We start from the raw sequence: 24,795 nt of genomic DNA, 5'->3' as shown, positions 1-24,795 counted from the left end.
ACTGCAAACTTTGGTATTAAAAATGTTACCTTTGTCTCGGTTCTAAACATAAATCATCTTTTTACATTCTCGCAAACATTTTCAGCCCTATTCTGAAAGAAAATTAAACTATTTACATATAAATTAGTTGTTTGCAGAGTAAAGAGTTGATAGAAATATAGTTATAATAGTTTAGAAATATACTTTAGCAAAATTGAAACTACTTACTCTAACACCAAAGATTTCTTCATGAGAAATTTGAATGTTCTTAAGTATTATCTGTATCGAGCCATAAAGAAAACAACTTATTAAAATTATGTCTTTTGTTTTATGTTATATGTCTTATGTTATATGTTTTACGCTATATCTTATGTTATTCTGATATTGAGTAAACACAAAATATTAAGTGAACGATTCACAAAAATCAGTAAAATGGAGTTTTTTTTTAAAAAATAATTGATACCTTCTAAAAGAAATTTGTCAATTTTTTATATGTTTAAATTTAAAACTCAAATAAGAAGTTCATACTGTTGTGTTAAAAATGCTGTTAAGAAAAATAATATTATGGTCATTATAATAATGCAGATTTGGTATTATTTGTTATTATGAAGCATGATTTCAATGCCATGGAGATATAAAAAGGTGTGAAAGTAACATTTCAACTGATACCCTAATTTTTTCTATTATTTATAGTAATCCTGAGTAGCGGTCCGAAGAGTTTTGATTTTCTTATTTTTTTCCTGATTATCTAAGGATCAGACATTGGTCAGATTTTAAAAAATTGAAAAAAAAAGTTAATTACATATTCTTTGAAATTTTAATTTTATTCAAAAATTTAACAGTTTGCCAAAGTGTCTGATGTTTTTTTTAATTACTATTAATAATAATGTGCAATAATAGTAGGATGTTTAAGTTAACTTAAAAAACAGCGCATGAAGTACGAATAAATGGATTTAAAACTGCATACAGTGGATTGTTCCAGTATTTAAGAAAGGAGCACAAAGTGAAAGATATATAATATAAAAATATTTAAGGTATAAGAATACTTGACTGCAAAAAGATCCCAGTTGTGGTGCAGCTATTTTCTGCTAAACTGAATTGCGCATTAAAAAAATAATAAATAAAATAAGATCTATGTATTTGTAACCTTGCCATAAAATATTTCAAACAGATATGTCCGCATCCATATCATTTCTCCATCCAATAGTTTTAACGTTGTGTTCAACAGCTCCCACGTATTCCATCATTTATTCTTAGTATCTGTTTTATAGGGCCGGTATAACCAGGTTGGTTGGGCATTGGGATCATGCCCAAGAGATCGCGAGTTCAATCCCCGTCGGCCAAAGACTTCCCGTATACAAAATGGTGACTGGTGCATGCTAAATCTGTCTGGGTTGTATTATTGTATTGTAAGTTCCCGTAACAAATCAATAGCTCTGGTTGAACTGGTTACCTGGTCGGCAGGGCACTGGATTCGCGTTCCTTAGAACGGAAGTATGAATCCAGCCAGCCGAAGACTCCTCGTGTACTAAATGGTGACTGGTGCATGTTAAATCTGTCGAATCACAAAGTCATCAATATTTCCATAAAAAAATCATTCCTCTGGGGGGTACTGGATTGGAGATTGATCACGATCTGATTTAGGTCACAATTACGATCTGTGAATGGATGGATGGTGTGTGAACGTCTCATCTCTGTAAAACGGGTTGCGACGCATGTGTGTGGTAGAGGTTTCATTCTTGGCCATAGTTGGTGCTTCTGGAAAACAAGAAGAAGAGCACCCTTTTGCCTAAAAATTAGCTTTTCAGTGCAGACAAGTCTCATAAGACAACGGCAACCTTTGATTCAATATGTTTCTACGTGTTCGCTGCAGTTATTTAATCGGGTACAAGGAAACGATTAAGTTGATCACTCTTGTAAGTTCACCTCCTGTCTAAGATGATCTCTTTGATCGAAAACTGATTTTATCTAATACTAATAAGAGAGCAAAACCTTGGTAACGTAACCATTTGTCTATCTCGTATGTTGACTACTTAAATAAATCAAATTTATTCACAAGTGTTATTAATTACTATTAAACCATTTAAAACTTAATTTCAAAAACAAGTTCAGAAAATTTTCTATGCCTGTGTGTTATATATTAGAATTTTACAGAATTGGTGATAATAGTATCAAAAGCTAACTAATACGTCTTCTTGAGTTGAACATATAAAAAATATCAAAGCTTTTGTAACAATTGCTTATTAGTAGAACAACAATAATTTTAAGGTTGAACTCAATTTAATGTCAAGTGTTCTAATTGCAATATTTGTGTACTTCAGAAATTATTTATATTTTATAACAAGCATGCATCGATAATTAGCAATGTATAAGAACTTATTAGTGAATGATAAAAAAACGAGTCATTCTCCCACGATAAGATGACCTCCTATCTAAGTTGATCACAAAAACAATGCACCACTAGCGGCCAATTTACGCAGGTTTCACTTTATTTTTTTTAATTTCAAATTTGCATCTAATATTTTATTCTAGTTATGACAAGAAACCTAGCATACAATATATATATATATATATATATATATATATATATATATATATATATATATATATATATATATATATGTATATAAAAGTGGATTTCATTATATACACTTAGGCATAAACGTATAGAGACTTAACTCGCGAGGAAGAATACTTCCTTAAATAACAGCAGAAATATTTTCTTTTGAAATGGCCCACACAAATTAATTACTGAACAATTTAATATTTACAATAGAATAAGTAATAACACTTTAAATGAAGAGTTGAAATAAAAATCTATCCATATAAATAAACTGTTTGCGTTTCATACATTTTTATTTCACGATGTCTTTACATATTCTAATAATTTTAAAACTGCTATCGAATAAACGAAATGAGAGAAAACATAATTTAAACATAAGGTTAAATTTTTTCACAATTTTCTTTATTAAAACTCACTTATGTTTCAGCTCAACTGTAAAATCAGTCGTTGCTTAAAGCAGAAATGCGAAAAAGAATAAAAAGTAAGTCTCTGACCATTTTTGAATAAACGTGCCATTTGGCAGAATAAAATTACTTTCCCTTAATTTGAGTCATTCTTTTGCCTTCGAGTGGTACTTTTGAGAAATGTTTGGCATCGTTATTTGTTGTTTATTGTGATACTTTTTGATAATTATAATTAAAACTAGGCTAGATATTATTTCAGTTCTGAATACTTTAATGGCCCATTACTTTCACTATTAACGCCTTCTTTTCTTAAGAATGTTGAGAGAAAATTTTTACCGTGAATAATAATTCTTAAGCTATGAAACTGATGTGAATAATTAGTTCAATTCGGCTGTTTGGTATTGTTTTAATTAAAATAGTGTTCCTTTCTAGCAAAATAACTTTCATTAATATACATTAGTTTTATTTAATATTTTGAAGCACAAAGAAAAGTTGAGTATTGTGTTCTATTTTTAAACGAACTATTTTATTGAAAATAGGGTAATTATTTTTAAAAACAAAAGCTACGTAAAACGTTATTCTCCATTGCTCTTACTTTTGTTTCAAATTCTGCCTACATTTCCTTGAGTAGTCTGTTTATTACAGTTTAATTGAGATGACGCTAAATATTTTTTTAAAGAATTAGCTACATTAAAATGATTCCATTTTTATTATAATTAAAATTTTAATGCGAGCGAAAGATTTAAAAACAAAGTAATAAATATCTTTATTTGATAAGAGCTCCTTAAAATAACTAAATGTGATTAGAAAATTTTAAATAACAATTCATTTTTATTTCTTACTTCATTTATAATTTTTATAAGATGTTATCATGAAAAATAGGTGAACTTGTTTCGGATTACTTCATTGTGACTAATATAACATTTTAAATTTTGCATGCCTGTTTACCAAAATAAAAATTCATGTTTCACTATACCAAGTATAGTGAAACACCAAGAACAGGATTCGAAACACCAAGATGGGGGACACAAGTATTATTTATGGTATTTCACTATAACACTTTGAAGTTGCCACCCCTTTTGGTGTTAAAATACAAAAAAAAATTTTTTTTTGCAGAAGGGAAGTATTTTTATTGTAACTTGTTAAGAAGTAATAGAATTATTTTAACAGCAATTTGATAAGAAATAATAGAAATATTTTAATAGTAAGTTATAAAGAAGAGCCGAATGGATGTGTAAAGGTCAGGGAGCTGACCTCACATCATAAAGGGTTCGAGTCTCGGACAAGGAGGCTCATTAATTCTCTGTACTATCTGTCCTTGCTATGTCACCATTGGCCCACCTAATATGGTGCCCCTGAAAGAGTAGCCAACAAATCTATCCGACTGATACCTAAATAACAAGTGGTAATTGGGTAGTTATTGGAAAAAAAAAGTTATCAAGAAGAGGAATTGGGGCCCTGATAGATATGTGAATAACAAAAGCGTATTTTTTTTAAATGCGCGGAAGAATTCTAAAAATATTGGGAAAGCTTTTCTTCTATTAAAAATATAACTGAACCGGTGGTAGCCCATACATTGCTTTATAAAAATAAGGAATTAAAATTCTAGAAAGAAAACTAAGCTTATTTTTCGCTTTTCCTTATGGGTAGCAGAAATATAAATAAAAACGTCTCTCATTTAAACATTTTTCGCATAATATTGCTCACTTAAACAGTAGAAAAATACATTTCCGGAAGGCTAATAATTTTTAAATCGTAATAAACATAAAATTTTTGTTTTTTCAAATTGAATTAATATTTTGAGGGTGGCTTGAAAAATTATCATTGCAGCGGATTTCTTGTAATATGTCGTACTTGTTACATCGAGCTTTTACTGCATTTTTATATTCAACAAAAGATGTGACTATGGAACTTTTGGTTACCGTTCTATCGTATATCGAGTGCTAGCATGAATCAAGCTCGGGAAAATAAATTTTTAACGCATACATCTTCTCCATTATCTGTCTCAATATATTGTATCTAATTTCATCCCTCTCAGAGAAAAATGACTTATTCATGGTAAAATGAGTTCTAGCTTTCAACTTCTGCAAAGTTAATGTCTAAGGTGTTTAAGATTAACTACTGATACTACGAAACCTTATTTTCATTATTAATATTTATTGTCAGAAATGATTCTTCCTCATTTACGTGAGAATGATTTCCCAAAAGAGGGACTGTTAGAAATTAGAAATTTTCACTGGTTTCTGTATGAATGTGAATAAAATTATTATTATTATTTTTAGATTCAGAAGTAATAGTAAGACATTAAAATCGAATACATACTTACAAAATATTTCTTCCACAAATATTAATCTTTCCATGCTTAGCGTATGGAACAAAACAATGATATCGTACATGAAGATTTAAAAATAAAGCGCATTGAATAAGAAATTTTAATATATTTTATATAAGTCATTTTCATTTATTTTAAATTAGCAAATAATTTTTCATACATTTAAAATTAAGGAAACTATTTTTCATGCAATTAAGATTTACATTATGAAGGTTTTTTCTTCATTTAGTCCGGTTCCGTTTCCATCATTATTATTTTTTGATGAGTTCTAAAAATTTAATCGAAATTGTTAATTTTCCCGCCACTCGTAATATGCAATTTTTGTAATATGCAATATGTAATATGCAATTTTTGTAATATGCAATATGTAATATGCAATTTTTGTAATATGCAATACGTAATATGCAAATGCAATTTTTATGAAATGACTACAATATTTAGGAACTTTTGAAAGGATAATGTCATCAATGAGGCATCAAGTTTAAAATTTCATTTTAAAATTTTATAGTTTAGAATATTAATTCAAAACCATCTGTTCTATTTTTGGAGCATTATCATTATAAGAGTTCTATTTTCTGATTTCGCATGATTCATTGAGTTATGTTGTGTACATGTTATTCAATTGCTATTATGACATTTATTCGGAAAAAATAATGACTTTTAAAAAATAATGATGTTGAAATAGAAAAGGGTAAATAGATGTGAGTAGGTTCAACTGCAGGTGGCTAATAGCAGTGACTGAGGTTATCGTTAACGCTAATGTAAGATATGCATTCATTCAATATCAGTATTTTTCTCTTTTGTTGAAATTCTTACAATGGAAAAAGAAATTCGTTCTGATAAGGTCATGGCTTTCAGTGGGGTGTTATGATTTTTTTTGTGTTATTCGACAATAATAGAGTTGAAATTTAACATCAAAGGGGTGTCTTAATGAATTCTCAACAACGGTATTGAATAGATTCTTGCAATATATAGTTTTTCTTAGAAACACCTTCAGATTCAGAAAAAAAGATTTAGAGATATTTCAGTCAGAGCTCAACGAACCAAGAGATTGATAAGAAATTAGTTGATAGAGAAGTTAAAGATGAAAATATTTTAGAGCCTGTTATTTCATTCGATGCCTGCGATGCTTTCATTCGATGCCTGAATATCCTTTTTATAAGTAATATTTGAGCAAATACAGTTTTATTTTATTTTATATCCGTCGTTGAACTGCCGACCCGATTTTGGGTTTAAGACTACTAATTTCCCTCCGCATCCTTGAAATTTTGAACCCAATCCAGAAAACAAGGGAACTCCTGGATTAAGTATTGGGAGAAATTTGCCTTTGGGGAGGACTTTTAACGGAATTAACCCGCATATGCGTTACATGAAGGGGGAAACAGCGAAAACCTCCCACGGATAGCCTGACCGCAAGAGAATTTAACTTATAATTCGTCTACAACTGAGGATATTTTACGTCAGCATTGTGGTCAGAGCAAGCTGGGTGCGGAATTTAAATCAACCAGCTCACGAAAGCTCTTTCCCTGCGATACCACGGCTCGAGCGAATATAGTGAAGAATCCATTACTCGAAACAAGTGCAAATAAAAAAAATCCTAAACCTATAACAAAGTCGAATAAGAAAGGGAAATTTGATGAGCCAAAAGAAGTGAAAAGTTCGAAACAATTTTGCAAAAATGTACTCGTGAATTATGTTCATCTTAATATATTTTAAAAACTAATCCTGAAGAATATGTAGAATTTTTTTTCAGTAAATGATTATTATAAGCTTAGCTAAGAATGTGAACTATTAGAACATTTAATAATTGATATTCAACAATTTTTTTAGCTTTTAAGTGGACATCATTCCATTCCACCCAAAGAAACATACTGGAAAGCAATTAAAATAGCCGTAACCACCGTTAGTGAAAATAGTTACTGCCAAAGGCCACTGTTCCAAAAATTGAGGATCGTAAAAACTCATTTACATTTTTTCACTCATTTTTTTATTTTATTGTCATTAGATATTCTTTAGTAACGAGCTTATGAAATATCATTGTATTTGGATAATCATTTCTTAATTTGGCATTTAAATGGTTAAAACCATTTGCTTCATAAGGCATGATGGTACAGGAGTTAGTGCTCTCACAAATTGCAAGAAGTTTACAAGAATTAGAGCAAGAAGATTTTCCTAGGACAATTCTTAGCCGTAACTGAGTACTCATTCACTCATATTCTATTCTTTATCTAATTTATCCTAATAAATTTTTTATTCGATAAGCAGTATTAACTTTAATACTTTTGACGAAATTCGTATCTTGAAAGAAATTCGTTTGAGGCAATCTGCAGGAAAGGGTTTCGTCAAACGGAAATGAAATTTCGAGAATTTGAACTTTTTTTTTTTTGCAATGTTTTATTATTTGTACAAAGTAATACCCCGCATTCTTGGGCTAAAAGCTAATAATTAAAAGGATAACTAATACACAAAATGCATAACTTAATATATATTTATTTATTGTTGTAATACATTGTTCTATTACTTATTATAGGAAAGAACCCAAACACTCAAGTCTGAAAAGTTTTTATTTCTTATTACAAGCTTCTGATATTATTACGTTTAAAATAATTCTAAGAGTTCTTTTTTAGTAATACAGACGGAGTCTAGACCAATTATTTCAAATTTATCGAAACTTTATTTACAGATAATTATTTCTGCTCATTACCAATTCAATTCTTTTCTATGTCCAAATCCACAATAAAATCTATACAATGTTTTAGATTCAAATTCACAGTAACTTAATGCGATAAAAAAACTTAATTAAAAAAAACGTGTCTACAGAACTATAAAGATTATAATTATTTTTCAAAGTCGAGCTATGCATATATTCGTATTCAATCACAGAGTAAGTAATTGTTAAAATTATAACTAATGAAGGAAGAACTAAAATAATTAAAAAGTTGCTTGATATTTTAGTGAATTATTGAGACTAGATTCATTTCTTCTTTTGTATATTGCTTTATAGGAAATAAAAGTTTGGACTGTTTAAGCAAAACATAATAATATATTCCACATTTTTCAAAATATTTTTACTCATATTTATCCCTTAAATCTTTAAATGGTTAAGAAGATAAATTGATAGAAAATAAAATGTAAAAGATAATTAAAAAAAATAATAATTTGAAAACTTTGGGAATGTATATTTCTAAATTCAGACTGCAACTAATGTGCGTAAGAATGGAACAGTCAGGAGTGTGGGCAGTTTGTTCCAAATAGAATGCAGCAAATTTTTAATTAAAAAAAAACTGCGGGTAGCATAAAAAAAAAGAATTTTATTAAGTAAAACAAATAGCAAAGAAAAAGTAATATTAATAATCAGATAAGGGACCATTCAGTGCCGATCATTAGCTGTTATTTCCTTACAGATTGGCTCTCCAAGTCTTATTTTATTTTATAACCACCGTCGAACATTTTCCATCTCCATCTGACCCAATTTTTTGTGTTTACGACTACTAATGTTCAACACCGTAGCCGTGTAATTTTGAACCCAATACAGAAGACAAGGGAACTCATGGATCAAGTATTGGGAGAAATTTGTCTTCGTGTAGGACTTTTTGTAGGAAGTAACAAGTATTCACGCTTACATGGATCGGAAAACCATGAAAACCTCCCATGGTTAGCCCGACGGCAAGGGGACTCTAATCCATGATTCGTCAACCACTGAGGATATTTTACGTTTGCACTGTGTCGGCACGAGCCGGATGTGAAAATTTGTATCAACCAGCCATCGCTGGTATTCGAACCCGGTTCACCTCATTGGAAGGCGAGCGCTCTATCCCTTGCACAGCCATGGCTCTGCCTTACATGCTGCGAGTCTTGTGTGAAGACACATCACAGACCTAGTATGTTCTGATCACATCATCTCTAACTCTGAACTTTAATATAGCATAGCACGTCGTGTGCGTAACATTTCCCTACAAATACTACTACCAATTATTAAGCATGCGATTTCACGCTTCCAGATGGTAGCAAACAATGGTAGACATCATATTGAACATGTTTTATTAACAAGTTAATTGATTATTTAATGTCATATATTAGTGACTGATATCTGTATATGTTCTCTATAAAAATGTAATACGTTACCTAGTGAAGGGTATTTGGAACTTTTTTTTTCTTTCAACATACATTTTCCATTATTCTATTGCACCGAAAACTATATAGTAGCAAAAGTTTAGGATTCAACACCAGTATAGATTTTGCAGAATGCTGATACATGCCAACTTTAATTAAAGACACTCTATAATATGATAAATTGGAAACACAGAGTACATAGTTTAAACAATACTGATATAACGAGAGTAAATCGATACTATAAGATGGATGGTTAAAGAAACCCCAGAAGAACTTCTGCATCTGATTTTATATGGAATCCTTCATATGCGAATTACGATTGTCATGGAGCAACACAACATCATCACTGAGCATCCCACGCCTAGTACAAGGAATATACATAGAGGAAGAAGGCTAAGTCCCATAAGCATAATGTAAACCGGTTTCCCAAAGACTGGTACGGACCCCATGCAGTGAGCTCAAAGAAAAAAAGGAACATTTAGGAGACAACACCAGAGAATTTTCTTGAATCGGGTTTGCACCCACCTTATTCCCCAACCACTTGCGATTAGGAAGGAAAAATAATGTCTTCTCTTTTTATATATGTTTGATCTGTTGTTGCACTTCAGCATTATTTATTAAAAATTCTGTGCTAAGATATTTTTTCATAATTTATTTATATAATTCGCGTTGGCAAGTTTGTTTCGGATTAAGGAATAAAATGACATAAATGGATTGCTTCGAGATTAAGGAATAAAATTGCAAGAGGCATTACTCAACCAACGACCAGTTCAGGCGACGTAGCTACTGTATTATCATTTTACCTCTTATGAACTTGCGTTGAATTTTAGTACATTTGGTGCTCAATCTGAATATGTTGCTCTTTCTGGGAGTTGTATAGTTTTCTTGTATAGCAATCTGTACTGAGCTGTTCCCCGCGTTAGTTACGTATTCGAAGAGCAAGACTTTTTCGCCTCTTCTATATTCTTTGCCTATTGTTCTGAATGGCGTATCGCAAGTATTTTAGTGTTAAGTAGCAACTTACGTCGCTGCGTAGTAGCGGACAGGTAAGCTGTTATTCACTTACACCATTTCCTGACGGCAGAATTCTATGATACTGGAGGTCTTTCTGTGTAATTAAATGGGGGTGCTTTTTTTTTCCTATAGGAGGTTAGATAATTGTTTGTCGGCTTACTTTCGTAATATATTCAAATAACATACACAAAGAAATATGGTTAAAAAACATTAACACTTATTTTTGAGCATATTTTTGAAGCATCTGCATATTTTTGAAGTTAATGCAGATTTTTCTAAAATCAAGTAATGGTCTTACACCTTAGTCATATAAATCCCTTCAAATAGAAATAACATTTTGAGATCAGTTATCCTTACTATTATTCCATATAAATATTTTATTACCATATGTATCCGAAATTATCATTTTTTTACTAATATTACATGGAAAAAGAAAGAAAAAATTTTGTAATACCCCTAGTAACATAATACTGAGTTCGAATTAATATATTGCACTGTACTTTACCTAAAACCTTAATAAACTTCATGTACATTTCGCATTCTTTGAATACAAGAAAAATTTAATTAAATTTAATTATAGCATCTGAAAATTTCTTGTTTTATACGCTGGTTAAATATGGTTTCTTTTATAACATTAAGTAATAATTAAAATGTATATTTTAATTTTAGGATACGTACTTCAAAAATTTTTTTGTGAATGTTCTTTACCATAAAAGAATTGCTTTTGAAATGAAATAATTGATGCCGCTAAAATAAACTACATGTACCAAAACTTATTGAAAAATAGCAATATTTTTTGCAGATAAAGGAAATTTATTTTAGTACAAGAACAAATAAAAACGTCAACGTACGATATTTGCAACAGAAAATGAAATGCCGCCAAAAAAATGCCCTTTCGTGAGATAAAAGGATAATGGAATGGGTTTTTTTTAAGAATAAAAACTATATTCTCACAAATACTTTCAGATATATAAGTGTATTAATGAGTAAAGGAAAATTTTTATGTCAAGCATTTTTCAGTGTCTTTAAAATACGAGAAAATTTGAAAAAAAAATTGTTTAAAAAAAGTATGAAACTATGAACTTAAGAGGAGTTCAAATAAGCAACTAAGTTCAGTTCGAAAGATAAGAGAAATCACAAAAAATAGAGATTTATGAAACAAGTTGTCAGTTTTCCCTTTTACATTCCAGAAACAGTTTTTATCTCTCCAAAACGTATGTTAAATAACGCACACGGAAAGAAGAATTTTTGTAAAATTACATCACATTTATGATGATGACAATTCTGGTTAGAAAACAAAAACTTGATTCTGGTAATGAAACCAAAATAACTAGCAATCAAATAACAAATTAAAACCATTCATTTGGTATTTTTTCTATTCATATTCATATGGTAATAGTTTACCAAAAATTCTAAAATTTAAAAGTATAGTTCTTATTTCCCTACATTTAGTAAAAAATACAAAACTGAAAAGTAAAATAGCCGAATGAATAATTTTTATGCCATGCTCTAAACTATTATGTTGAAATCACCAAGTATTATCACATTCACCAAATTCCATAACATTATTATAGAAGCATTTTTATTTGTCAAAATCTTCACCAAAACTCTTCGGACGAAAATATCTAGCTTTTTTGTGTTCCCATAGTGTAACACGGTAAATTTTAAAAGAGTCTTAATATTTTGACCATACTTTTTTAAGGTGTATTCAGATTTCTGCAAGCTTGTACAGTACGGAATAAAAACAAGCACCCTGAATAACGTTTGATCGTTAACGTTTGATCCGATTTACTCATACTAGGATTCAATATAATAATAATTCTATATTTCGAGCATTCAGATTAATACTTCTAGGGGCTCAGATTTATAGTCAAGATTAATACTTCTAAGGACTCAGATTTTTAGTCAAATTAACTAGGCTCAGATTAATAGTTCTCGTCCTTTAATATGCTAAATAATTTATGCAGATATTTCAAGTTTCAAAATCAGACTCAAAAACATATTTTTTTGTGAATAAGTGCTCTCTTTTATCCACATATTCAAATTCTTGACTGTCAAAATATAAAGGAAGAGGGTAGAAGTAATCTGGCAGATTTGGTTCCAATAGTTTAGATAGAAGAACAATCTAAAGTTTGGATCAATTATTGGTAATTTTACTTTTTGTGTCTTTCACTTAATAAAGAAGTTGTATTTTTAAAATTTTATTACTGAAGAACTAATCAACTGACTCACTTCAAATTTCGAATTTTGTCACTTAAGACAACGTAGATTAAAATGTTATTAAAACTTTAATACCTTAAACCTCTAATTATTTGAGCTCATTATTTAAATAATTAATGAAAATAATAAATAACTATGAATGATAATTTTTTGTATGGATTTATCTTTGGATATGCGTGTCTTATAAATGTGTTAAACTGTTTTAAGTTCGCGCAATAATTAATTCCGAGATTTGAGAAGGATACCAATCCAATCATAAGATCAAAAGTTATTTTACGTGTTGCACATCGAAAAATTCTAAGAGTGTAGGTTTACACTGTTAATTTAGATAACAAATTTAATAACAATTACATATCAAATATAAAAAAACTTTAAAATTAATTTTAAATAATTAAAATTTTTAATGATAAATATATAAACTCCTATGAAGGAAAAAAATATATTTTTTCATTTTTCTCAATAAATGAGGTAATCAGGTAAAAAGTGACTGTGTTTTTTAAAATTACTGCTGACATTATAAAATACAAAATTATAATGATCACTATATATACTATATCAATTTCATACTTCAAAACTTTTCCTTTTATCTTAGATAAATTTAGAAAGCCTTAAGAAACTTGATCTTATAAAATCTGCAATTTAAAGAAAAATATATCTCGGTCCTTTCTTAGGTATTAGCCTCCGTTATATTCCTTTAAAAGAATCATTACTTTAGTATGTTTTAATGGAAAACATTTCAAAGCGTATTTTTGTCAGCGTAAGAGTAAAGTTCTTTTTATACGGTCATTGATTGAATGGAATTCACCACCAGTTTTTTTCGTATTTTCGTTCTTAAACCTGCTGACGAATAGCGATTTTTGGTCCAATGTCAGCGATTTCCGCAAAAGAAATCTTTACGTTGAGAAAAAGGGTATAGCTTAAATGAAGTTAGTTCATGCATACAACTTTAGAATTGCATTTGCCGCATGCTGTAGAAAAGAAGCACCTTTCTTTATATTAAATTCCTAAGTACCAAAACCCGAGATTTCTGAACGTCTAAAAGAAAACTATTTGTGAAATATTTGCATAGAAATGGGCAAAGAAGGCTGACTTTTATCTTTCTTAAACCTCAAGACTTTAACTTGATTGCTTCTCTTTAAGGAGATACTAATACTTAAAAGTAGTTTCAGGAGAGAACTAATTTTAATTATAAGTCAAATTATAATTTAATTGGAAGAAACAAGATTAAATAAGACTGAAAAAAGAATTAAGAACAATTGAATATTTAAAAAAATGAAATTTATTTTACGAATTTAAGATGATTCCTGTTGAAAGCTCACTTTTACTGTCGTAAATTAAAAAAAAATTAATTTTTTCTTCAAAATATGCAAATATATCAAAATGTTGGTCTTAATTATAAGCTAATTTTAAATAAAAATGTGTCAAACTATATTATATTAAAGAAAGAGTAAGAAATTTATAACAAATAAAATGAAAGTTAGTAGTGGAGATTGACTTTTATTTGTTATGAACGCGTCTTTGAATTTTTTGATAACAAGTTTGTTTTCAAAAAATTCAAAAGCTTTAAGAATCAAGTTTAATATATATATATATATATATATATATATATATATATATATATATATATATATATATATATATATATATATATATATATATATATATATATATATATATATATATATATATATATATATATATACATATATATATATATATATATATATATATATATATATATTACTACAATCTGATATCAGTTATTCCAAAGTGTTTCTTAATATTCAACAGTGTGAGAAAATAAATTATTTGTACATGATAGAAATAAAACATGTAAAAAAATATTGTTTAGCTACAAAATAGGTTTTAAATTGATATTAATCAGCAAGATATGCTTCATATAACTTTGTTTTTAACAAAGTTATATGCTTTGGTTTTGTTTGTTTTGTTTTTAGCAGAATAGTAGTATATTACTTATACTCTGAAGCATTCATATAGTGTAAATACCAATACTTTAAAATATAAAAGAAAAATATCGGTAAGAGTCGAAAGAACTAATAAAATAATAACGTGAACTCATTGATTATTTAGTGTTATATCTTTTTGAGGTGAGTATTCAGATGAATAGTTCTATTGAAAGATACACCAGCTCTACCTTTCTATCCCTCTTATCATGAACACTAGCTATATCACAATCCCAAACAGCACGCCAAACAATTCATCATCATGGCATGACTAATTCGCCATTGTCATTCGGGATTCTCTGCTATAGCAACATAGAAATATGCCTGTAATTATTCTTGTCATAACACGTGTTTTCAATCCACTCCCACTTCGAACATTATCAATCTAATACCTTCAATTTAAGATGTCACTTTTCTATGAAGAAAGATAGAATCAAATATTCGACTGAAACAATGACTTTAAAAAGATATTACTTCTCATAATTAGGTACTGGTCTATTTTAAATCTTCAAATCTGATTGTTATTATTAGTGCTATTTTTCTCATTATTATTATAATTATTTTGGAACAAACAAGAAAATTTTGCTGGTAGATTATTAAAGTTTTCAAGCCTTTTTGCTAATATTTACATTTTTATTATAATACTAGTAACTAATAATTACTTTTTACAAGGACATATTTTGAATTAATTGAAAAATAAAATTTTTAAATTTATTTTGCTATGTTTGGTTGTTAGCATCATATTATTTTAAGAAAATTTTAATATCATAAAAGAAGTATATTATTAAAATAAAGTGTTATCGCAAAATTTCAATTCATGCTCTTATTTCTTTTATTTCACTTCAGATTATTCGATTATCGTTAATAAATTTCCAATAATAAAATAATAATATCAATATCGTTTATGTAAACATCATTTGCCAGTTTCAGTAATTATATAAGTAACTGAGCTTCACTGGAAAAATAATAGTTCAAACAAAACATTTTGAAAATAAGTTGAATGTAGCTTATCATGGCTCGAATAAATTAGAATGGAAACATTAATTTAAATGAAAATTTTTCTATTACATGTGACTTAGCACATATACACAATAGCAAAACTTCAATAAAAAAAGTAATTCATATACGGAGAAATAATCTGGTAAAACTACAGAGCCTAATGGTAATGACAATTCTGATAAAGAAAAACCATAATTCTGGTTAATAAAACAAAAATATACAGTTTTTAAACCATTCATTTGATGATTTATCTTTTCATATGGCAATGGTTTACTGTAAATTCTAGTTTTAGGAAAAATTATAGTTCTAATTAGCACATATTTAGCAAAAATACAAAACTGTAAACTAAATTTAATCGATTAATTGGTTTTTATGCCATGTTCTACGGTATCATGATAAAATTACCAAATTTTACCACATTTAAAAAAAATTTTGATTTATTTTAAAACCATATTTTAAAATAAATTTTAAATTAATTATTTATTTTAAATTAATCACTACTAAAGTGCTTTGGTTAAAACTATCGAGATCTTTGGTGTTCTCAGAAGGACAGAAACACGGTAAATTTTACCATATTTTGGTAGTTTTGAGCATGCTTCCTTTCTCAGTATAGCTTTTCATTAGTTAATAAAACACTTCTATATATTATTAACTCAAGAAGGTATTTTTGGACAAAAAAGGATTTTTTTTTGCTTTCCTTATAAATAATATTAGGTTAAATAATTTGTTTCATGACTTATCTTCCCTAGTGATATGAAACTAGTAAGAAAAAGAAATAACTATTTTTTATCGAGGAAAGATTTTTAAAAATGTATACAGTCAAATTAGCTTATGTATCACTCAACATAAATCTAATCATTTAAAATTTATTTAAAAACTAGATGGGTTCTTATTAATAATTAGTAAAGGTTATTGGAAAATTTATAAAAAATGTCACTACAGAGTCCATTGAAATTGATACATAGATAGTATGAATTATTTTCTGCGTCAGTTGTACTAAAAAAGCAGATAAACTCGGATATCTAATACAAAATCAGTGAAAATGATTTGTTGAATTTGAAAAAGTAAAAGATAATTGGTTTTCAGAGAAGAAAATCTCTTTAACTAAATATTTTTAGCACCATGATGAAATGCTTAGAACGTAAGTTCCATAATACAAGATGGTGATTTACGTAAATAATGTCTTGATCTTGTTAGCAAATTCTGAAATAGTTCAAGAAAATCTTTCAAAAAAGGAATAAGCTATACACGTGTATAATTTGTAGATGGCAAAATATTGTCCTTCTTGAGTGCGACAAAAATTCTAGAAAATTCTTTTTTAAGTTAATGAGCATGGTTGCATTAGAGCAAGCATTTTTCTCGTCTGTTTGCTTTAGTTTACTTAAGAAGCAAATAAAAATCCAATTTAAGCAGTTGAAAATTGCGAATATACTCGCAAAAGACTATTTTTTTCAAGACTTCGGATAATAGATTTTTAAACTTACTAACAGGATTAACTACTTTCCTGTTTATAAAGTGTTTCGAAAGTAACTGCAACTTATACAGATATATTTGAGGTTTAATGCAAAAAGAGCCAATGTTATTTTTTTTTAAATTGATCAACTTAGAAATTCGTCACCAAAGTCAAATTTTAAAGATTTTAAAATTACAAAATCAAATTTTAAGAAAAAAGGCTAAATGAGAGTAATATAGATTTCCAATGGCCGGAGAAGTATATAAAATTTTTGATTGCGATATTTTTCAAAAAAAAGAAGAAGAAAAAAGATTACAGACACTAATTTCAAATTTTTGTTATTTTAACTTAGTTTTTTATAGTGCAAAACTACAGACACAAATATAAATTTTTAAATAATGTAATTGACCGTGATTTTTTGCTATTTTTTGAGGTGTTTAATCTCAAAATCAATATATCTGCTTATTTTTAAACCTAACTCTTATGGTATTCACGTCCTATAGTTACTTTCGTTTTTTTTTTTTTTTTTTTTTTTTTTTTTTTTTTTTTTTTTTGAATGAGCCTAATCAAAGCTATTGCTTAGTTATTTTACAGTTTTACTTTCTGAAAAAATATGACTTTTATTTTTAATAAATATTCTAAAAATAAAATATTTCTAATACATTAAGAAATATATTACCGTATGAAAATATATTGGTCTGCATGCGCTTTTTCCAAAACGCATCTGATAATGAAAATTTGCTTAAATTTTTCCAACCTGAAACTTCTTGAATTGGAAAAACAATTCTGTTTTATTCTTTGCTTTGTTAAGATAAATAACACGATTTTGTTTTTCAAATTTACTTATTTTATATTCCTTAAATTAACAAAAAAACTAATAAATAAAATAAGAAACCAGTTTTCTAAGCACTTTGCAGTTTTTTTAATTGACTAAAAATGATATTAAAATACCAAAAAGCAAAATTATTAAAAAACATTAACACGTTTCAGTGCCGCTTAGAGAAACCTTCATCACTAGAAAATATGGTAAACTGAGGAAAAAAGTATCATCAAAACTACCAGAACATGGTAAAATTTACCATAATTTAAGCTCTATGGGAACACGGAAAAGCTCGGTAGTTTTTTGCTGCTTTGGTAACGATTGCGATAAAATCAACAATAAAATATGGTTTTATAATCGGTGATAAAATTTGGGTAAATATGGTAAAATTTGGTCATTCTATCAGGTTACCTTAGCATGACATTAAAACCATTTATTCAATTATATCTAATTTTCAGCTTTGTATTTTTTACTAAATCTCTGGTTAGTCGAACTATAATTGCAAGTCATAATTTCTGGTAAACCGTAACCATTTGAAAGAAAATTTTTTAAAATTAATGGTTTAAATACCATAAACCTTTTTTTTTATTAGAATTATGTTTTTTTTTTTACCAGAAATGTCATTATCAATGTCATTCAATAATTTTACTATAATTTTTTTCTCTGTGAAGGAGGGGCAAAACAAAGATAATAAAATTTGATGGAAGTTACATCATACTATTTAAGATCAATATACAGTTAAGGAGCAACAATTTCAAAATTGACAGTAAAAATTAAAAATAAATAAATACTGATTTCCAAATGTTTGAAAAATGTGGTGCAAGAGTCAGATAATTGACTATAGAATTGTTTATCTTGCAGTTGCTTTCAAAGCACTTATAATCCCTAGTCCTAAAATAGTTGCAGAGTTCGCAAAAGAGTAAAAAGAAATGTCTATTAGCGAAGAATACAGAACTAGCTCAGCCCGCTAAAAATTCAAGGCGAACAAAGCTCTCAAGAACTTGTTTAAATGTTCACTAGAGAGCAAAATGAAGGCGAATCTTAATGAGAAATGATTAAAGCTCTTTAGAAACATTAATGAATGACTTTGATCTAGTGGCGTAGCCAATGGGGCCCATGGGGGCATGTCTTTAATCGAAATAAATAAATTCCCAGCTAAAAATAGAAGAATTTTTTTTAATATTAAAACTATGAGCCGCGATGACTCAGGGGATATAGCGTTCGCCTTCCAATGAGGTGAACCTTTTTCGAATCCCAATCGATACGAATTCCGCTTTCAGCTTTCACCGACCACAGTACTGATATGAAATATCCTCAGTGGTAGACGGATCATGGGTTAGAGTTCCCTTGCAGTCAGGCTAACCATGGGAGGCTCTCGTGGTCTTCATCTCCATGTAATGCAAATGCAGGTTAGTCCTATCAAAAAGTCCTCCATGAAGGTAAATTTCTCCCAATACTTGATCCAGGAGTTCCCTTGTCTTCTGGATTGGGTTCAAAATTACAAGGCTACATAATTGAACAATAGTAGTCGTAAACCCAAAAAATTGGGTCGGCTGTTCAACGACGGTTATAAAATATAAAATAAAATATTAAAACTATAAAATACTATCAAGTTTTATGTTTTTACTCACTAGAAATTTGAATGAAGAACTAGATATTTTCTATAAATCATTTTGTTCATGGACTAAACTGAAATCTGAATTGTTATAATGCGATAAGTAGGCCGCAGTGAAATATAACTCCACCAACTAACCTTATAGCAGTGTTGTCATCATTTAATGTAAATTTCCACCAGATTATTAAATATATACACTTACAACAAAAAGTGTACACTTACAATTACAATGTGTTCTGCCGAGAGTACTTTATCGTACTCAAAGAGATTAAAAACATATTCGAGGTACAAAATAAAGGAAGATAGATTAGTGGGATTAGCTTTGTTTTCTGTGTGAATCATGAAGTCATATATATATCTTCAAACGAGGTTTTTAACCAAATGGCTTTGCCTTACGGAAGAATTTATTATAATTTATTTTCAATTTTCAAAATAGTTTCAATAAAATTATGCTTAACTTTAAGTATCTTCAAAATCATAAATTGTGCTATGGAGGCAGGATAAAATAATGAGGCATGAATGGTGAAAATTCCTAGTACATTTGCGTTTGCAGCAACAAAGGAATTACTGCAGATATTTTAAATGAACTTGCCTTTTTTAGCAAGCATTTTTAAAAGACAAATATGGCCATATTTACAAAAAAAGCACCTTCTTACATGAATATTTTTATGACAGTTTTGTAAAACTATTCACGGTCGGACTGAGGAGCCATTTGCTATCCCAGTTATAACCCCAAGAAGTTCAAATTTCCAGTAAAATAAATACTTACTAAAGAACACTTAGGAGCATGGGAAGAGATTCAAAGTTATCGAAAGATAATATTTCCTAAAACAAAGCCAACACCACGTTATTAATATTTATATTTTGAATAATCTGGCTACAGTTTAATCACCCAAAAAGACCGTGGAAATTTAATATAATCTTGTAACAGAAACATTTCAATGGTTAAAGAGATAAAGTAGCTTAAAGAAAAATAAAGTTAAAACCAGATTCTGATATTCAATTTAGTAGAGACTCTGAATTGATAAGTTATACACTTGTATTAAGCTGAAAAGATAGCCATTACATTGATTGATAAGAAAAGAATAAAAGTATTTATATTCGCTTTTCATAAACTGTGATTAAAATTAAATATGTGATTCTATAGATTTAAGAATGATTAAAAAAATTACATTTATGAAATAAATTAAAAGCATTTCAATAACTAGGAAATATGTAATGACCATAATGCCATCACATGTGTCAGTATAGAGTAAACTAACCAGTGAAGGAACACTTAAGCTTAGCTTGCCTTTTAAAAAATCATATTAATTTCAAAATTCGTAATTTTAGTTAAATGACAGTGTCAACATATTTGTTACTAATTGCAAATTATGTAAAAAAATTGTAGAGAACTTACATAATATTGTTTTAAAGTTTTGGAGGTTCAAATAACAAGTAGTAAGAAGACCAAGTGAAGGTCTTAATTTTGGTTATTTTTTAATGCTCTTTATGAATTTATAAGCCATACAAATATTTAAAAACAAGCTTATTCATGAAATTATAACATATAAAAACTTGGAAAATGTTAACTTTGTTTTGTAATCATGAATTGAAAATTAAAGTGTATTTTAAATTCTCTTTTTCACCTTAAAAAATAAAACTATTACATGCAATTAATTCTACTTCAAGCATATAAATACAAACACTCACCTTATAATTTTTTCAAAGAAACAAGGTGTTGCAGAGATAATAACAAATTAAAAAAATTTTCCAGAGAAGTCTATTTGACCAGGTAATCCAAAACATTGCTAGATGACTTCCTATTGTTTGGCGGTAAGCTATTGTTACCAATTAATCTAAAGAAAAACTTTCAAATTCTTATTTTTAATCAATATATATGAAATGTTTCTTCACTGGGTAGTGCTCCTTCACTGGTTGGTTTACCCTAATAAAAGTTGTAATAAAAGTTAAAATAAATTGTCCCGGTTAATTTGTGTTTTAATTATTTTTTAGAGATCCATCTTATTGAGCTAAAATTCCTTAGATGAATTCCATTAAAAAATAAAATTCTGGTTAAGCTGTAGTTTCGATTGTCTCTTATGTCATGAAGTGTCAGCACTTCGGTGAACGTTCGGTTTCTCTTATTTTCTAGTTGCAACCCAGCATTCATTCACAATAATGTTGTTGCTGCAATGATATACGATGTTTATCTGGTATACTAAAAATCAAAGGTAAACGATAGTGGATGATAGTTTCAGTTCTATACAGAAATCAGTGCCGAGGCAAAGAATGGAGAGAAATACAAAAGGATGAACAAAAGCAATTTTTATTTTGTTTTTCATATTTCTATCATTTTTCAAATTTCTATATTTTCTATCATAATTTAATTTTTGCAAACTGTGGTCAATTTTATTCGCTTTTAATTAATCAATAGGCTGCATAAATTCTCACTAATAAGCAAAGACTAAAAATCATTTTCAGAAATTAATGTAGCTAGAAAGCACATTTATAAAAACCACATCTAAAGAATTACCTAAAGGGGACAAAAAATATGTCTAATAGCGAAGAATAAAGACTAAGAAGAATGAGTGAAAAGTTCAAGGAAACAAAAATTCTCCAGTGTTTATTTAAATGTTCACTTCGGAATGAGTGACAGTGACTCTTAATGTGAAAGATTAGTTCTCTCTTGTGACATGAATTTCAGGTAGTGACAGCGGTTAGCAGCGGCAAACCTTTTGGTTCCTACCCTTATCTAATCTCGTCACGACATTTATCCAAAACACCGGGCTGTATAATTATATTTTTAATCGTTTCTTACTTAAGCTTTATCTTTATTTGACACTCAGAAAATCTTTGAAATTTTTTGTTATTTTTCGCATCTTCACGTTTTTTTATTAATTCAGTAAATGACCGTTTTTGTATTATGAGGAGATACTTTCATCATTGCCGAGTTGAAGATAAATACAGAAAGCTAAGAGAAAAATTTCTCTTTGCTCTTTACACTATGCTAAGTGTTTTTCTATTTATATTTTAATATTTGCTTTCTGTTGTGCACTTAAACCACTTTTAACTATTTTTTTAGATTGTGTTAATTCTTCATAACAAGTAAAGCCTAAAAACCAGGATCTAAAATCAATGTAGCTACGACTAAAAACATGCAAGTTAAACTATACAATTTATTCACATAACCCTCCCAAACACTTTGCACTTATTTAGAAAGCACTTTTAACTAATCCCATTTCTTGAAACCGTTAAAAAGTTCACAAAAGAGAGCAAAGAAATGCCTATTACTGAAGAATGTGGAATAAGCGCAATGAGTTAAGAATTCAAGAAGACAAAAGTTCTCGAGTACTTATTCGAATGTCCACTTGAGAGCGAGTAACGATGATTCTTAATGTGAAAAATTAAAGCTCTTTGGGGACACAAACGGATGACTTGGAACATCTCTTGTGACATGAATTCTAGGTATTGATAGCGGTTAGCCGAGGCAATCCTTTGTTTCCTGCCCTTATCTAATCGCAAGAAAATTTTTAAAATTTTTGTTATATTTCATTTTGTCATGATTTTTACGAATTAGTTTAGAAGGCGATCATTTAAGTTCTTTCATCAATGTCGAATTAAGGAATGGAGATTAATACAGAAAGCAGACCCATTTTTTATACTTTGATGAGTATATTCTATCTTCTTCTCCTAATTTAATATTTTCTTCCTGTTATTCATTTAAGTCCTCATTAAATATTCTTTAGATTATGTAAATCCCTCATAACAAGTAAAGCTTAAAAACTAGAATCTAAAATCAATGTAGCTACGACTACTAACATACAACTTAAAATCTACCATTTATTCACATAACACTCCAAAACACTTTGCAGTTGTTTAGAAAGCACTTTTAACTAAGCCCATTTCCTGAAACAGTTAAAGAGTTCACAAAAGAGCGCAAAGAAATGTCTATTAGCGAAGAATACAGAATAAGCGCAGTAAGAATTCATGGAGACAAAAGTTCTCGAGTACTTATTTAAATGTTCACTTGAAAGCAAGTGACGGCGAATCCTAATGAGAAAGGATTAAAGCTCTTTGGAAACATTAATGAATGACTTCGATCGTCTCTTGTGACATGAGTTAGAGGTATTGTCGTCGGTTAGCCGCGGCAAGCCTTTGGTTCCTGCCCTTATCTAATCGCACCACGACATTCATCCATAACAACGCTGTTGTTTAATCCTGCCTTTCATAGGCTTTTACCTAAGCGTCACCTAGAAGCTCTTCAAACTTTAGGAAGGAGTTTGAATTTTCTTTCTTCACTCACTCACTCACCAATTCTTTATGATTTAGTCTTTATGACCGAACAAATAGAAAGGGATTTTATTTGCGTGTTCAGAAGTAATAAAAGAATTTCGTCCGATAATCTGGAATGTTTGTCAGATAATTTGTTAGATTTTATTACTTATTGAGTGCTTGATGAAAAGTTGTAAATTAAAAGGGAAGTTTCTAGAGTCTTGATGAGAAGATTAACATCCATTTTATGAGATTAAACTTAATAAAACATAATAATAATTGCGTTTTTTTAATACAACACTGTAAGAAAAATACACTTTTGTAAACAAGAAATAAAGAAAAAATTCAAAAATTCAAGGGAGATTTTAATATTTTTACAAATTTTTTAACGAGTCGGAATTGTAATACTGCTCAAATTTGCTGCAATCCTAAAATGGTGCTATTTTTTTTTTCAATGTAGCAGGTTAGAAAATTGGAAAAAAAAATTTTTTGCCAAAAGGAAAATACACAAGCAGAATTAAAGCAACAGCAACACAGTACTAACAAATAAAAACCAAAATTAAAAGTTAAGTTGTAAAGTTGGATAAAAGTACTCTAGCCTCCTAATAACAGGGGTAGATAGATCCTTCCTTCATGGCCGGGAAGAGAGGAAAGTCTAAGTCATTTCCTGGTCGCCACATTTTAGGGAGCAAGTACTGCTCTCGAGGATCTTATGACGATGAAGCTGAGCAAAGAGGCAATCGTGTATGGTCGTCAATGTGGTGTTAAGTTCAGCCATATTATCATATTTTTTAAAAGTTGACTAAAAAATCTCGTTATAGTTAAAACCAAGTTGAATTGTATGTTCTATCAATTTAAGAACTTAGTTTAAATTTATTTTTAAAAATTTAAGCAATTTTTCAATTTTTAATCCATTTACACATTAACTACGGAATATGCCAGAGATTTTATTCGAGTACTATGGATAAACTTTATTATGGTCACTTCATTATTATTGCTATTCTCAGTAGGATGACCAGGTTGACCCTTAACAAAAAAATATAGAGGAAAAGAAATGTCCGGAAC

This window comes from Parasteatoda tepidariorum, chromosome 11 (assembly GCF_982258835.1).
Source record: "Parasteatoda tepidariorum strain Cologne lab strain chromosome 11, Ptep-v5.0, whole genome shotgun sequence".
Lineage (NCBI taxonomy): Eukaryota > Metazoa > Arthropoda > Arachnida > Araneae > Theridiidae > Parasteatoda > Parasteatoda tepidariorum.
Note: the sequence above shows the minus strand (reverse complement) of the source record.